The sequence below is a fragment of the Macrobrachium nipponense genome, chromosome 11, assembly GCF_015104395.2.
Source record: "Macrobrachium nipponense isolate FS-2020 chromosome 11, ASM1510439v2, whole genome shotgun sequence".
Classification (NCBI taxonomy): domain Eukaryota; kingdom Metazoa; phylum Arthropoda; class Malacostraca; order Decapoda; family Palaemonidae; genus Macrobrachium; species Macrobrachium nipponense.
This window is the reverse complement of record NC_061087.1, coordinates 18,401,760-18,417,842: the sequence shown is the minus strand read 5'-3', so window position 1 is coordinate 18,417,842 and position 16,083 is coordinate 18,401,760.

Below are 16,083 nucleotides of genomic sequence, written 5' to 3'. Positions count from 1 at the left end.
TATTTTGTTAAAGAAAGTAGTTCATTCTATCGCAAAGCCACTTGCAATATTATTAAGACAAAGTGTAGATACAGGCAAGATATATGATGAGCACAAATTAGCGTATATTACCCCTACTTTCAAAAGTGGATCAAGACTAGAGGCAAGTAATTATAGGCCTGTGAGTCTAACATCACATATAATGAAAGTGTATGAAAGGGTAATGAAGAAAAATATTATGAAACATTTAATAAAAAATAATTTGTTTAATAAAGGGGACAACATGGTTTCGTACCCGGAAAAAGTACAAACCCAACTGTTAGTCCACCGTGAAAACATATTCAAAAATATGAAAAGCGGAAATGAAACAGATGTGGTTTATTTAGACTTTGCAAAAGCTTTTGATAAAGTAGACCATAATATATTAGCGAAGAAAATTAGAAAACACAATATCGTGGATAAAGTAGGAAGATGGTTAAAAGAATTTTTACACAACAGAAAACAGATAGTTATTGCAAAGACGAGAAAATCGGATGAAGCCAAGGTAATATCCGGTGTGCCGCAAGGTACGGTGTTAGCTGCAATACTGTTTGTTATTATGATTGAAGACATAGACAATAATGTTAAGGATTCGGTAGTGAGTAGTTTCGCAGATGACACAAGAATAAGTAGAGAAATTACTTGTGATGAAGATAGGAACGCTCTACAAAGAGACCTTAACAAAGTATATGATTGGGCAGAGGTAAATAGGATGGTATTTAACTCTGAATAAATTTGAATCAATAAATTATGGAGACAGAGAAAGAAAGCTATATGCAATATAAGGGACCTAATAAATGAGACCATCACAAAATAAGGAAGCAGTTAAAGACCTTGGTGTGATGATGAATAGGAACATGTTATGCAATGATCAAATAGCAACTCTGTTGGCAAAATGTAAAGCAAAATGGGAATGTTGTTACGGCACTTCAAAACAAGAAAAGCTGAACACATGATTATGCTTTATAAAACATATGTTCGTAGTCCACTTGAATATTGCAATATGATATGGTACCCACACTATCAAAAGGATATTGCACAAATAGAGAGTGTACAAAGGTCCTTTACAGCTAGAATAGAAGAAGTTAAGGACCTAGACTACTGGGAAAGACTACAATTCTTAAAATTATATAGTTCTGGAAAGAAGAAGAACGCTACATGATAATTCAGGCATGGAAACAGATAGAAGGAATAGCAGAAAATATCATGGAACTAAAAATATCAGAAAGAGCAAGCAGAGGTAGATTAATAGTGCCCAAAAATATACCAGGAAAAATAAGGAAAGCACACAGGACATTAATCCACTACGCACCAGCATCGATAATGCAGCGTCTATTCAATGCGTTGCCAGCTCATCTGAGGAATATATCAGGAGTGAGCGTAGATGTGTTTAAGAATAAGCTCGACAAATATCTAAACTGCATCCCAGACCATCCAAGATTGGAAGATGCAAAATATACCGGAAGATGTACTAGCAACTCTCTGGTAGACATTAGAGGTGCCTCACACTGAGGGACCTGGGGCAACCCGAACAAGATGTAAGGTCTGTAAGGTAAGGTAAGGTCTCTCTCTCTCTTTGCCTGTTCTCAATTGATTCATGAGAAAGTATCCCCTCTGGTTTCCGTTATTCATATTTCATGGATCATACATTATGCGTGGAAATATAGGGAATAATAATAAAAAGGGGGGGAAACCATAATTCGTATGGTAATTTATTCCCCTTTACATAACAGTTCAGAAAAAAATCAAACCGTTTCTTCCTCTTAAAAGTAAACGTAACACTTCCACCATGGTCTTGACATTCACTGCAAAATAAAAAAAAAAGTGCCGAGTGTGGCATTATCGTAATTCTTGGCCTAAGTTATTTCTATTACTCGCTCCGGCAGTCTATTGTATTTCTAAACGAAACAGTCCTCATCACTCACTTTTTTTTTAATCTCTTCCCGTTTTTTCTATACATCTTTACGACTGTGGTGAGCGTAGCAGACAGAGGCTTCGAACTCAGAATCCCGGTATTTAGTTACCGATGTTTTTTGCCATAGTTTCCCCTGAAGTCCAGCCCCATTTTCTATCATCATTATCTTCCTCAACTTTCCCGACGGGCGCTTTTTCGTGAGTCTTCTTTCTCTGCTTGACGTCTCTCTCTCTCTCTCTCTCTCTCTCTCTCTCTCTCTCTCTCTCTCTTCTCCCCATACATTTTGACTTGGCCGACGCTGCTCTCTCTCTCTCTCTCTCTCTCTCTCTCTCTACATTTTGACTTGGCCAACGTTTCTCTCTCTCACACTTAGACTTTTGCCCGACGCTCATCAACCGCCTTTTTTTTTTTCTGTCACACCGCCCGTGCCAGCTCCCTTTTTTCCGCAACCCCTTTGTCATCATTTCGAAATGAAAGAAATGAAAATATGATCTTGAGACGTGCTCGTGGGACTATTCCCCGATAAAAAAAGAAAGAAGAAGAAAGAAGAAGAAAAAAAAAAGGTGACGCGTCCGCCCCTAAAGAGCGATGGATGGAGTGCTGGTGATTTTCATGTGACGGATTCGAATGTCTTATTATGAATCATCGCTGTTTAGCTTTTTCTGCTCCGTTTGCCTTAGGGGCTGTTTCAGGAAGTGTTGCCCACGAGTAATAGAATGTAATGGAATAATTTATAGACTTTTTCTTGGAGTTAGTGGTTTTTAGCTTTCTGTAAAAAGAGAGCTATTGTGTCCGCTTTATCTGTCCGTCCGCACGTTTTCTGTCCGCCCTCAGATCTTACAAACTACTGAGGCTAGAGGGCTGCAAATTGGTATGTTTATCATCCACCTTCCAATCATGAAACGTAGTAAATTGCAACTCTCTAGCCTCAGTAGTTTTTTATTTTAGTTAAGGGTAAAGTTAGCCATGATCGAGCGTCTGGCAACGCCATAGAACAGGCCACCACGGGCTATGGCTTTAAGCTTCATGGGCCACGGCTCATACAGCATTATACACTGTACAGAAAACTGGATTGCGCGTGGTTCGGCGCATTTTCTACTACTTTATATGGGGGCGGGGGGCGGAAGGTAGGGGATTATTATCTGTACATGTTTTTTATATATAATTAAGATAACACTAGACTTAAAGAGCCCCTGCTGGCATAAGGCCATCTAAATCCTGTGTAGGAAGCGCTGTGAAATTAATTACTAGGTCTGTAACTCGTTTTCTGGGAAGCCATAGTCTGTATTCATTAATCTTATTAAAAGCATCTTTGAGATGCACGTGTGGTTTTACGTAAACTTCGAGATTGACGGAGACGGACGATCTCTCTCTCTCTCTCTCTCTCTCTCTCTCTCTCTCTCTCTCTCTCTCTCAATAAGAATCGGGAACGTAAATGAGTTCGTAATCCTTAACGAGTTTTGTATTCGAAAACGTAAAGTTAAATAGCATTGTAAAAATATAGAAGAGAGAGAAGAGAGAGAGAGAGAGAGAGAGAGAGAGAGAGAGAGAGAGAGATCAATAAGAAATAAGAGAGAATGATGCTTACCTCTGAAAGGTAGATATTGTAATGGTTGGGAAAACGGAAGGACGAAGAAGTGTCCAAATCCCGTAAATAGAGTCTGTTTATACTTAGTTCGTAAGGATAAGTTCGACCTCTGGGTTCAAGTCGTAGTAAAGGTATCTCGGAATTTAGTATTGTACTGTAGATTATGGATCATGAGAGGTACATTATGTATACATTACGTATGAATAATGTATAATGAGAGGTTTAGTGTTTTTGCACATGTTAGTAATATTTTTATATATTATGAGGTATTTGTAGATTTATTTATTGCGGTTTTATTCAGATTTTTTTTTTTACAATTGCTTTAGTCTGTATATAAATGCGTTGTTTGCAATTTTACAGATTAAAGATTTATGTAGGATAAGTGATATTTATGCCGTGACATGTTTTTAACATTATGTCTCCGAATTTTGTTAGCTCTCGCTCCAGCTAAGCAAACGAGCGTTCATGAGTTGGCTGATTTACAATAAGAAATTTTCAGTGTTTAGTCGTTATGTAATTTTAAATTAAATATGTCTGCATTGAGAAAAAGACAGCGAGACGGGGAAAACTCATCAAGAAAAGTCTTACCCAAGAATCATCTCTGTCTCGAGTCTAGTCTGTCTTGAGAAAAAGACATCGTGACGCGGAAACTCATCAACAAAAGTCTTACCCAAGAATTCTCTCGGTCTCGAGTCTCGTCTGTCTTGAGAAAAAGACATCGTGACTTGGAAACTCGTCAACAAAAGTCTTACCCAAGAATAATCTCTGTTTCGAGTCTCGTCTGTATTGTGAAAAAGACATCATGACGCGGAAACTCATCAACAAAAGTCTTACCCAATTCTCTCGGTCTCGAGTCTCGACTTTCTTTTGACGTAAATTGCAAACACGACGGCATGTCGCAGGCAGGTAATGGTCGATCTAGGCCGCCTCCTCCCCACATCTGCATCTAAGATTATTATTGTTTGCCGAGAGGTCCCTTTCACCCTATTCATTTGACTTTCATTGCAATGATGTCGGATTAATTACTCTCAGCCGAGCGGAAGTGTTTGCCATTGGTTCCCTGGAAATCAACTGCTCGTATGAGGCGGGTGATTGATGTAACTGTTACGCTAAATGCAGTGATTGATGCGACTTTTACGTTACGTAGAATTAAAAGTCAAGGCCTTAGTGTGAATGACCTCAGAAAGTCCATTCGTTTGGTGTTAATTTTTAAGGTTTTATACAAAAAATCTATTGAGCACTTTCACAAGAGTATTTATTTTTATTAGCCAGAATGATCATGGACCCCAAGGGAAAACACCATGTTTTGCCCCATTTTCTTTTTTCTTTCCTTTCACATTCTTCAATCCCCATCTTTTTTCATATTATGCCTATTCCCCTTTTGATTATCACCAACTTAAATCACCAGCATATTTGTCTATTTATCTGTTTTGACAAACACAGAAGTCGGCGAGAAACCGTACATTCTTTGGGATGGCAATCCATTACTCTTTGGTGATATTTTCATCGCAGACCTTTTAATTATTATTATTATTATTATTATTATTATTGTTTTTTTTTATTATTTTTTTTTTTTTTTTTTTTTTTTTTTTTTTTTTTTTTTTTGCTCTATCACAGTCCTCCAATTCGACTGGGTGGTATTTATAGTGTGGGGTTCCGGGTTGCATCCTGCCTCCTTAGGAGTCCATCACTTTTCTTACTATGTGTGCCGTTTCTAGGATCACACTCTTCTGCATGAGACCTGGAGCTACTTCAGCCTCTAGTTTTTCTAGATTCCTTTTCAGGGATCTTGGGATCGTGCCTAGTGCTCCTATGATTATGGGTACGATTTCCACTGGCATATCCCATATCCTTCTTATTTCTATTTTCAGATCTTGATACTTATCCATTTTTTTCCCTCTCTTCTCTTCAACTCTGGTGTCCCATGGTATTGCGACATCTAATGAGTGATACTTTCATCTTGACTTTGTCAATCAGCGTCACGTCTGGTCTATTTGCACGTATCACCCTATCCGTTCTGATACCATAGTCCCAGAGGATCTTTGCCTGATCGTTTTCTATCACTCCCCCAGGTTGGTGCTCGTACCACTTATTACTGCAAGGTAGCTGATGTTTCTTGCACAGGCTCCAGTGGAGGGCTTTTGCCACTGAATCATGCCTCTTTTTGTACTGGTTCTGTGCAAGTGCCGGGCATTCACTTGCTATGTGGTTTATGGTTTCATTTTTCGTATTGCACTTCCTACATATGGGAGAGATGTTATTTCCGTCTATCGTACTTTGAACATATCTGGTTCTTAGGGCCTGATCTTGTGCCGCTGTTATCATTCCTTCAGTTTCCTTCTTTAGCTCTCCCCTCTGTAGCCATTGCCAATTGTCATCGCTGGCTAGTTCTTTAGTCTGTCTCATGTATTGTCCGTGCATTGGTTTGTTGTGCCAGTCCTCTGTTCTTTCTGTCTTTCTCCTGTCTCTGTATATTTTTCTGGGTCTTCGTCTACTTTTATTAGTCCTTCTTCCCATGCACTCTTTAGCCACTCGTCTTCACTGGTTTTCAGATATTGCCCCAGTGCTCTGTTTTCAATGTTGACGCAGTCCTCTATACTTAGTAGTCTCTCCCTCCTTCCTTTCGTGTTATGTATAGTCTGTCCGTATTTGCTCTTGGGTGTAGTGCTTTGTGTATTGTCATTTGTTTCCTGGTTTTCTGATCTATGCTGCGGAGTTCTGCCTTCGTCCATTCCACTATTCCTGCGCTGTATCTGATTACTGGCACTAGCCCATGTGTTTTATGGCTTTTTATCATATTTCCGGCGTTGAGTTTTGACTTGAGTATCGCCTTGAGTCTCTGCATATATTCTTTCCTGATCGTGTCCTTCATCTCTTGGTGTTTTATATCTCCTCCTTCCATTATTCCCAGGTATTTGTATCCTGTCTCATCTATGTGTTTGATGTTGCTCCCATCTGGTAGCTTTATCCCTTCAGTTCTCGTTACTTTGCCTTTTGTATGTTGACTAAGGCGCATTTTTCTATTCCAAACTCCTTCATTCTGATGTCCCCAGATACAATCCTTACAGTCTGGATTAGGGTATCTATTTCCTTGATGCTCTTACCATACAGCTTGATGTCGTCCATGAACATCAGATGGTTGATTTTGTTGCCTCTTTTCTTGAGTTGGTACCCGGCATCCATCTTCTGTAGTACTTTTGTCATGGGAATCATGGCTACTACGAAGAGTAGTGGGACAGTGAGTCGCCCTGGAAGATCTCTCTCCTGATATTAAACCTCTGCTAGTCTTATTCCAGAGCTTGTAAGTATTGTATTCCAGTTGCGCATTGTATTTTTGAGGAAGCTGATGGTATTTTCCTCTGCCCCATATATTTTCAGGCATTCTATTAGCCATGTGTGTGGTATCATGTCGAAGGCTTTCTTATAGTCTATCCATGCCATGCTTAGGTTGGTTTTCCTTCTCCTACTGTTCTTCATTACCATTTTTGTCTATCAGGAGGCTGGTCTTTTGTGCCCCTACACTTCCTTCTGCAGCCTTTCTGTTGGTAGGGGATGGTGTTTGTCTCCTCTAGGTAGTTGTATAGCCTTTCACTGATGATACCTGTTAGTAACTTCCACTTATTGGTAGGCAGGTGATAGGCCTGTAGTTACTGGCTATATTTCCCTTACTCTTGTCTTTTTGTACTAAGGATGTTCTTCCTGTGGTCATCCATTTGGGTGCTTGGTGATTTGAGATACAATGCTGGAGTTGTTCTGCTATTCGTGGGTGTAGGGCCTTGAAGTTTTTGAGCCAGTATCCATGGACTTCATCGGGACCTGGGGCTTTCCAGTTTGGCATTTTCTTTAGTTGGTGTCTGACTGTGTCTGTCGTGATCTCTGTGAATCTTTGTTTTATTTCTCCCTGTTTCTTCTTCCTTGACTTCCTGGAGCCATGTTGCATGTTTGTTGTGTGATACCGGATTGCTCCATATGTTTTCAGAGTCTCTTACTTGGTTCGGCTTCAGGAATTTCTGGGTGGTTGTCTTCCCCTCTTAGTTGGCTGTATAGTCTTTTCTGGTTGGTTCCGATAGTTTGTTCTGTTGGTATCCCTTATTCCTCATGTACCGTTGGATCTTGTGTGCTTTGGCCTTAAGCCTCTGTTTTTACATCTTCTATTGTGTTTGTTTAGTCCCCTCTCTTGTACTTTGTATTTCTCGTTGAGTTTCCTCCCTTGTTTTCTTGCTTCTTAGCCTTTTTTCTGCCATCTCTTTCAGTTTACTCAAGTCAGATCTCATCACCATGATTTGCTTTTCCAGGCGCCTTTTCCAAGGAGGTTGCTGTTTTGGTTTCTGTTGGGTTGGTTGTGACGGTGGTGTTGGTGTTCGAATCCCATCAGTTCTGCTACTAATCTTGCTCCTGCATATGTCAAGTTATTTGTTTCTGTGATACTGGTGGTGTGTATTAGGCCCATTATTTCATTGACCTCACTTGTTTTCTCCCTTAATTTCTTGGTGTTGTAGGCTTTCATGGAGGGGATCTTTGTTCTCTCTGTATCTGGCTCCATCCATTGTCTAATCTTTTCTACCCATTCCGTCCTCTCTGTTACTTCGTCGGTGTTTCTTCGTGTGTCGTTGTTTGATACTTCATCCTCCATGTCGTCTTCTGTGGCATCGTCTCTCAGTTCGTCTTCGTGTAATTCGTTGTCGTGTGACATTTCCTTTCCAGTTCTTCTCTTTCTGTTGGGGAGAGCCAGTTCTTTTTCTTTATGTTCCTTACTTGGTCTGCCAGCCTCTGCTCTGTTTGGGGGGTGTTGTTATTCCTCTCATTCCAGATGTTGATCAATCTTCTTCTATATCCTCTCTCCGTCGGGTTGCTTCTGATGTAGCATCTCCATATTTCCTTATTTTCTTCTCTTGTCCATTTCTTCCTTTTTGCCTCTGTAGTTCCAATCTCAGGCTGTTGATTACTTTCGTTGTGGTGATCAGTTGCTGGATGACGACCTCCAAGTACCTGACCGTCTTCCCCTTCAATTGGGTTGAATACCTGGTTGCCGGACGAAGCTCCTCTGTTGCCAGAGGTTCCATTTACGTCGTTGTCGTTTATTCCTTCATTTCTTTCCATCATTGCTGAGTTTTTGCTATTTAACCCATAGCTGGACCCTACCCATCAGGGATAGGTAATTATTATTATTATTATTATTATTATTATTATTATTATTATTGTTAAGAAATTCACAATTCCGTGAAAACAAATTGTTTAAAAAATTATCCACAATTATATATAAAAATATATTTCTACGTAAAAATATAAAACAAAGACTTTCGAACACTTGAACGGTGTTCCTCATCAGTGTGACGTTAAAATGTAATGAAGAGGATAGTTTCCTCCGAAGAGCATCTAAAAAGGTGGGCGGGGCGAGAAAATAATAACAGCCCATCGTCGAAGTGCTGGTTCGTGTTTTACGTAATCCCAATCTCAACAGGCAGTTGCTCCAACCTCCTCGATCTCCGAACCTGCGAAGTTGCTCTTGCTTGCACTGCATAGGTGCCATAGTCGGAAACATCCGCTGGGACGTCGGCTATCTGGAGACAGAGGGGAAGAGGAAGCAGAGCATCAGGGTTCACGTGGTCAACGTCAGTTTTAAAATTAAATTCTTTTAAGTAAACTGACGTTGACCATGTGAACCCTGATGCTCTGCTTCCTCTTCCCCTCTCTCTCCAGATAGCCGACGTCCCAGCGGATGTTTCCGACTATGGCACCTATGCAGTGCAAGCAGGAGCAACTTCGCAGGTTCGGAGATCGAGGAGGTTGGCGCAACTGCCTGTTGAGATTGGGATTACCGTAAAACACGAACCAGCACTTCGACGATGGGCTGTTATTATTTCTCGCCCCGCCCACCTTTTTCCTTTTTAGATGCTCTTCGGAGGAAACTATCCTCTTCATTACATTTTAACGTCACACTGATGAGGAACACCGTTCAACTGTTCGAAATCTTTGTTTTATATTTTTACATAGAAATATATTTTTATATATAATTGTGGATAATTTTTTAAACAAAAAAAATAATTAATATTAGTATATCTATCACAGTCCTCCAATTCGACTGGGTGGTATTTATAGTGTGGGTTTCCGGGTTGCATCCTGCCTCCTTAGGAGTCCATCACTTTTCTTACTATTGTGCCGTTTCTAGGATCACACTCTCTGCATGAGGCCCGGAGCTACTTCAGCCTCTAGTTTTTCCATATTCCTTTTCAGGGATCTTGGGATCGTGCCTAGTGCTCCTAGGATTATGGGTGTACGATTTCCACTGGCATATCCCATATCCTTCTTATTTCTATTTTCAGATCTTGATACTTATCCATTTTTTCCCTCTCTTTCTCTTCAACTCTGGTGTCCCATGGTATTGCGACATCAATGAGTGATACTTTCTTCTTGACTTTGTCAATCAACGTCACGTCTGGTCTGTTTGCACGTATCACCCTATCCGTTCTGATACCATAGTCCCAGAGTATCTTTGCCTGATCGTTTTCTATCACTCCCTCAGGTTGGTGCTCGTACCACTTATTACTGCAAGGTAGCTGATGTTTCTTGCACAGGCTCCAGTGGAGGGCTTTTGCCACTGAATCATGCCTCTTTTTGTACTGGTTCTGTGCAAGTGCCGGGCATTCACATGCTATGTGGTTTATGGTTTCATTTTTCGTATTGCACTTCCTACATATGGGAGAGATGTTATTTCCGTCTATCATACTTTGAACATATCTGGTTCTTAGGGCCTGATCTTGTGCCGCTGTTATCATTCCTTCAGTTTCCTTCTTTAGCTCTCCCCTCTGTAGCCCATTGCCACCTTGTCTATCGCTGGCTAGTTCTTTAGTCTGTCTCATGTATTGTCCGTGCATTGGTTTGTTGTGCAGTCCTCTGTTCTTTCTGTCTTTCTCCTGTCTCTGTATATTTCTGGGTCTTCGTCTACTTTTATTAGTCCTTCTTCCATGCACTCTTTAGCCACTCGTCTTCACTGTTTTTCAGATATTGCCCCAGTGCTCTGTTTTCGATGTTGACGCAGTCCTCTATACTTAGTAGTCCTCTCCCTCCTTCCTTTCGTGTTATGTATAGTCTGTCTGTATTTGCTCTTGGGTGTAGTGCTTTGTGTATTGTCATTTGTTTCCTGGTTTTCTGATCTATGCTGCGGAGTTCTGCCGTTCAGTCCAATTCCTCCACTATTCCTGCCGCTGTATCTGATTACTGGCACTGCCCATGTGTTTATGGCTTTTATCATATTTCTGGCGTTGAGTTTTGACTTGAGTATCGCCTTGAGTCTCTGCATATATTCTTTCCTGATCGTGTCCTTCATCTCTTGGTGTTTTATATCTCCTCCTTCCATTATTCCCAGGTATTTGTATCCTGTCTCATCTATGTGTTTGATGTTGCTCCCCTCTGGTAGCTTTATCCCTTCAGTTCTCGTTACTTTGCCTTTTTGTATGTTGACTAAGGCGCATTTTTCTATTCCAAACTCCATCCTGATGTCTCCAGATACAATCCTTACAGTCTGGGAGTTAGGGTATCTATTTCCTTGATTGCTCTTACCATACAGCTTGATGTCGTCCATGAACATCAGATGGTTGATTTTGTTGCCTTTTTTCTTGAGTTGGTACCCGGCATCCATCTTCTGTAGTACTTTTGTCATGGGAATCATGGCTACTACGAAGAGTAGTGGGGACAGTGAGTCGCCCTGGAAGATCCCTCTCCTGATATTAACCTCTGCTAGTCTTTTTCCAGAGCTTGTAAGTATTGTATCCAGTTTGCGCATTGTATTTTTGAGGAAGCTGATGGTATTTTCCTCTGCCCCATATATTTTCAGGCATTCTATTAGCCATGTGTGTGGTATCATGTCGAAGGCTTTCTTATAGTCTATCCATGCCATGCTTAGGTTGGTTTTCCTTCTCCTACTGTTCTTCATTACCATTTTGTCTATCAGGAGCTGGTCTTTTGTGCCCCTACACTTCCTTCTGCAGCCTTTCTGTTGGTGGGGGATGGTGTTTGTCTCCTCTAGGTAGTTGTATAGCCTTTCACTGATGATACCTGTTAGTAACTTCCACATTATTGGTAGGCAGGTGATAGGCCTGTAGTTACTGGCTATATTTCCCTTACTCTTGTCTTTTTTGTACTAAGGATGTTCTTCCTGTGGTCATCCATTTGGGTGCTTGGTGATTTGAGATACAATGCTGGAGTTGTTCTGCTATTCGTGGGTGTAGGGCCTTGAAGTTTTTGAGCCAGTATCCATGGACTTCATCGGGACCTGGGGCTTTCCAGTTTGGCATTTTCTTTAGTTGGTGTTCGACTGTGTCTGTCGTGATGTCTGTGAATCTTTGTTTTATTCTCCCTGTTTCTTCTTTCCTTGACTTCCTGGAGCCATGTTGCATGTTGTTGTGTGATACCGGATTGCTCCATATGTTTTCCCAGAGTCTCTTACTTGATTCGGCTTCAGGAATTTCTGGGTGGTTGTCTTCCCCTCTTAGTTGGCTGTATAGTCTTTTCTGGTTGGTTCCGAATAGTTTGTTCTGTTGGTATCCCTTATTCCTGTTCATATACCGTTGGATCTTGTGTGCTTTGGCCTTAAGCCTCTGTTTTACATCTTCTATTGTGTTGTTTAGTCCCCACTCTTGTACTTTGTATTTCTCGTCGAGTTCCTCCCTTTTTTTTTCTCTTGCTTCTTAGCCTTTTTTCTGCCATCTCTTTCGTTTTTTACTCAGTCAGATCTCATCACCATGATTTGCTTTCCAGGCGCCTTTTCCAAGGAGGTTGCTGTTTTGGTTTCTGTTGGGTTGGTTTTGTGCTGGTGGTGTTGGTGTTGCCGAATCCCCATCAGTTCTGCTACTAATCTTGCTCCTGCATATACCAAGTTATTTGTTTCTGCTATACTGGTGGTGTGTATTATGCCCATTATTTCATTGAAACCTCACTTGCTTTCTCCCTTAATTTCTTGGTGTTGTAGCTTTCATGGGAGGGGATCTTTGTTCTCTCTGTATCTGGCTCCATCCATTGTCTAATCTTTTCTACCCATTCCGTCCTCTCTGTTACTTCGTCGGTGTTTCTTCGTGTGTCGTTGTTTGATACTTCATCCTCCCTGTCGTTTTCTGTGGCATCGTCTCTCAGTTCGTCTTCGTGTAATTCGTTGTCGTGTGACATTTCCCTTTCCAGTTCTTCTCTTTCTGTTGGGGAGAGCCAGTTCTTTTTCTTTATGTTCTTACTTGGTCTGCCAGCCTCTGCTCTGTTTGGGGGTGTTTATTCCTCTCATTCCAGATGTTGACCAATCTTCTTCTATATCCTCTCCCGTCGGGTTGCTTCTGATGTAGCATCTCCATATTTCCTTATTTTCTTCTCTTGTCCATTTCTTCCTTTTTGCCTCTGTAGCTCCAATCTCAGGCTGTTCATTACTGTCGTTGTGGTGATCAGTTGCTGGATGACGACCTCCAAGTACCTGACCGTCTTCCCCTACAATTGGGTTGAATACCTGGTTGCCGGACGAAGCTCCTCTGTTGCCAGAGGTTCCATTTACGTCGTTGTCGTTTATTCCATCATTTCTTTCCATCATTGCTGAGTTTTGCTATTTAACCCATAGCTGGACCCTACCCCATCAGGGATAGGTACTCATTTACAGCTGAGTAGACTGAGGAAATTATGGTAAAGATCCTTTCCCAAGGAATCATAAGTTATATACAGAATAATAATTATTATTATTATTATTATTATTATTATTATTATTATTATTATTATTATTCAGAAGGTGAAACCTATTCGTATGGCACAAGTCCAAAGGGGCCATTGACTTGAAATTCAAGCCTCCAGGGAATATGGTGTTCAGTAAGAAGTAAGAGGAAGTAAAGGGAAGGACAGAAAGAAGAGATCCCACTTATTAAAAAAGACAAACGTTAATGAATAGACAAATAGATAAAAATGTATTAAAATGCAAGAATAATAGTATTAGGGTAGTAATGCGTTGCATCCTTCCATTTTTAGGTATGCTTATAGTCATTACAAGCCTTGAATCTTGAAGATCAGCACAAGAACAAGAAGGCTTTTTTTTTTTCTTTTTTTTTTTTTTTTTTTTTTTTTTTTTTTTAGTGGGATTCGCATCCTCTTAATCTTGTGCAACCTAAAGGTTATAATGAAGACCATTTGGTAGTAACATAAAACAGATTTTCTTTCCCTTCGGGAAAGTAGCTGTCTGTTTGACTGGAATTTGGGCTAAAAGATGCTCTCTCTCTCTCTCTCTCTCTCTCTCTCTCTCTCTCTCTCTCTCTCGTCTCTCTCTCTCTCTCTCTCACAAAGGAAATATTCATGACGATCATCAGAGAAAATCTTATACTTCCCGAATCGTTTGAACTGCTTCCTTCCAAAATATGTGGCTATTATCTCCTTTCCGTACTGAGCTGACTTAAGCAGTCATGCCCTGTCCCGGTTCCTTCCAGAGAACTGTGTATATATATATATGTATATATATATATATATATATATATATATATATATATATATATATATATATATATATATATATATATATATATATATGCAAAACCCATACGGGCCTACTATATTTTTATATATATTTTATGTATACATATAATATATATATTATCTATATATATATGTTATTATATATTAAATATATTAGTATAAATGCAAAACCCCTACGGGCCTACTACGTTTTTATATATATTTATGTTACATTATTAAATTTATATATATAATATAAAAATATTATTATATATCGATATATATATATATATGTATATAATAATATGAATCAATATATATTATCTCTAATCTCTCTCTATCTATATATCCATACTTCTCTAACTTCTTAAACTAAATATATATATCCTCTCTTATCTCTCTAATCCTCTATCTATTACCATAAAGCCTGATTGTCATTGATTCTATTCCTTTGTCATCCCCCGCATAGACGTAGTTCTGCTGGTTTCCAAGAAGGCAATAACCGTGATGGCTATTTATGTATTAATTAGATTGTTAGGCATTAATTAGATCTGGCTCAGCAACTGATGCACGAGTTGAGTTTCCACTTGATGTGAAATTAGTACAGAAATTAAAGCAAATTTGCAGGTGCTGCATTATTTTGGTCAGCAATTAAATCAAGGAGTTTAATAAGGGAACAGGAATTACCAAAAGATCTTCCGAACCAGATGGGCAAGTCTTAAGATCGTAGATTACAGGGAATGTTAATTTTGTTGTCAAATGATATTGCTAGACTCAATTACTTTGATACCAGTAAACCCTAGACAAAAAACAGAGAAAGTTTCAAAGAAAATATGACACAAACAATTCTGTATATAACTTATGAAAACGCAAATGTCATTTCATGAAATACTTTAACTTTTTCTTATAGTACAAACCTGAAATGTTGTAAACACCCTATAATGTATCATACTTGTTTGAATACTGCCACGGTGACAAACAACCTACTTAAGCTCTAGAGGCCCAAAGAATGATACAGTTTTCAAGAGAATCGCTTAAACTCTTACAAGAAAATATTGATACAAATGCATAAAGGAGACTTTTACGATCTTCTCAAGGATCGCTTATCCAATCGTGCAGAGAGGATAATGTCACCCGTTCTGTTTCTGTGATGTGTCAGATGGACCTCAGACGTCGGCGTGGACAGTGTCACGTACTGTCTCTGGGTGGGGTGACGGGATTTGAGAACTGGAATTGGAATTGTGCCTCGTGAGAGGCTAGTTTACTGGGCACCCCCTCCTCCCATCCCGTGAGAGACGTAGTAGCATCAAGAGGGATTCCGTCCGTAGACCTTGTGGCCTTTCATGAAACTGAGTTTTTTTTTCATTTAATCATAGTTAGACGGGCATTTCGTTACTGTGGCAAGAAACAGAAAATGTAGGTAATAATGTAGCTCCACACACAAACACTCTCACACATGACACATGTAGTACATTTATATATATATATATATATATATATATATATATATAATATATATTATATATCTATAATTTATATTCAATTCATGCTGAAGGAAATAATTCGAATGAAATGCTGGCTACCGGTTGACTAACTGCTGGGCCGGGAATTTTCATAAAATTTGCAGGTTTATTATGCGGCAGCCTGTGCGACTCAGTTGGTAACGCCCTGACCTCTCATTTGAAAGTCAGGTGTTCGATCCCCATGCATAATGATATAGATATAATGTATATATATATATATATATATTATATTATTATATATAATATATATGTGTGTGTGTGTATGTGTATATATATATATATATATATATATATATATATATATATATATATATATATATATATATTACAACGATGACTGACCTTAATCTGATTTTTTTCATGGAATATTCCAAGTGTAGGGTGATCATCATCTGACCATTATTGTATGTGATATTTACTAGTGATATAATTTTCATTCTCCTGTATCTGTTTTCCCCTCCTCTCATCTCTTCTCTTCTCTCTCTCGTTCTCTCTTCTCTCTCTCTCTATTTCCCTTATTCCTATTCATGCGATACTCTTTTTCAGCGGACAGTAGCTTAGCAGAGGCT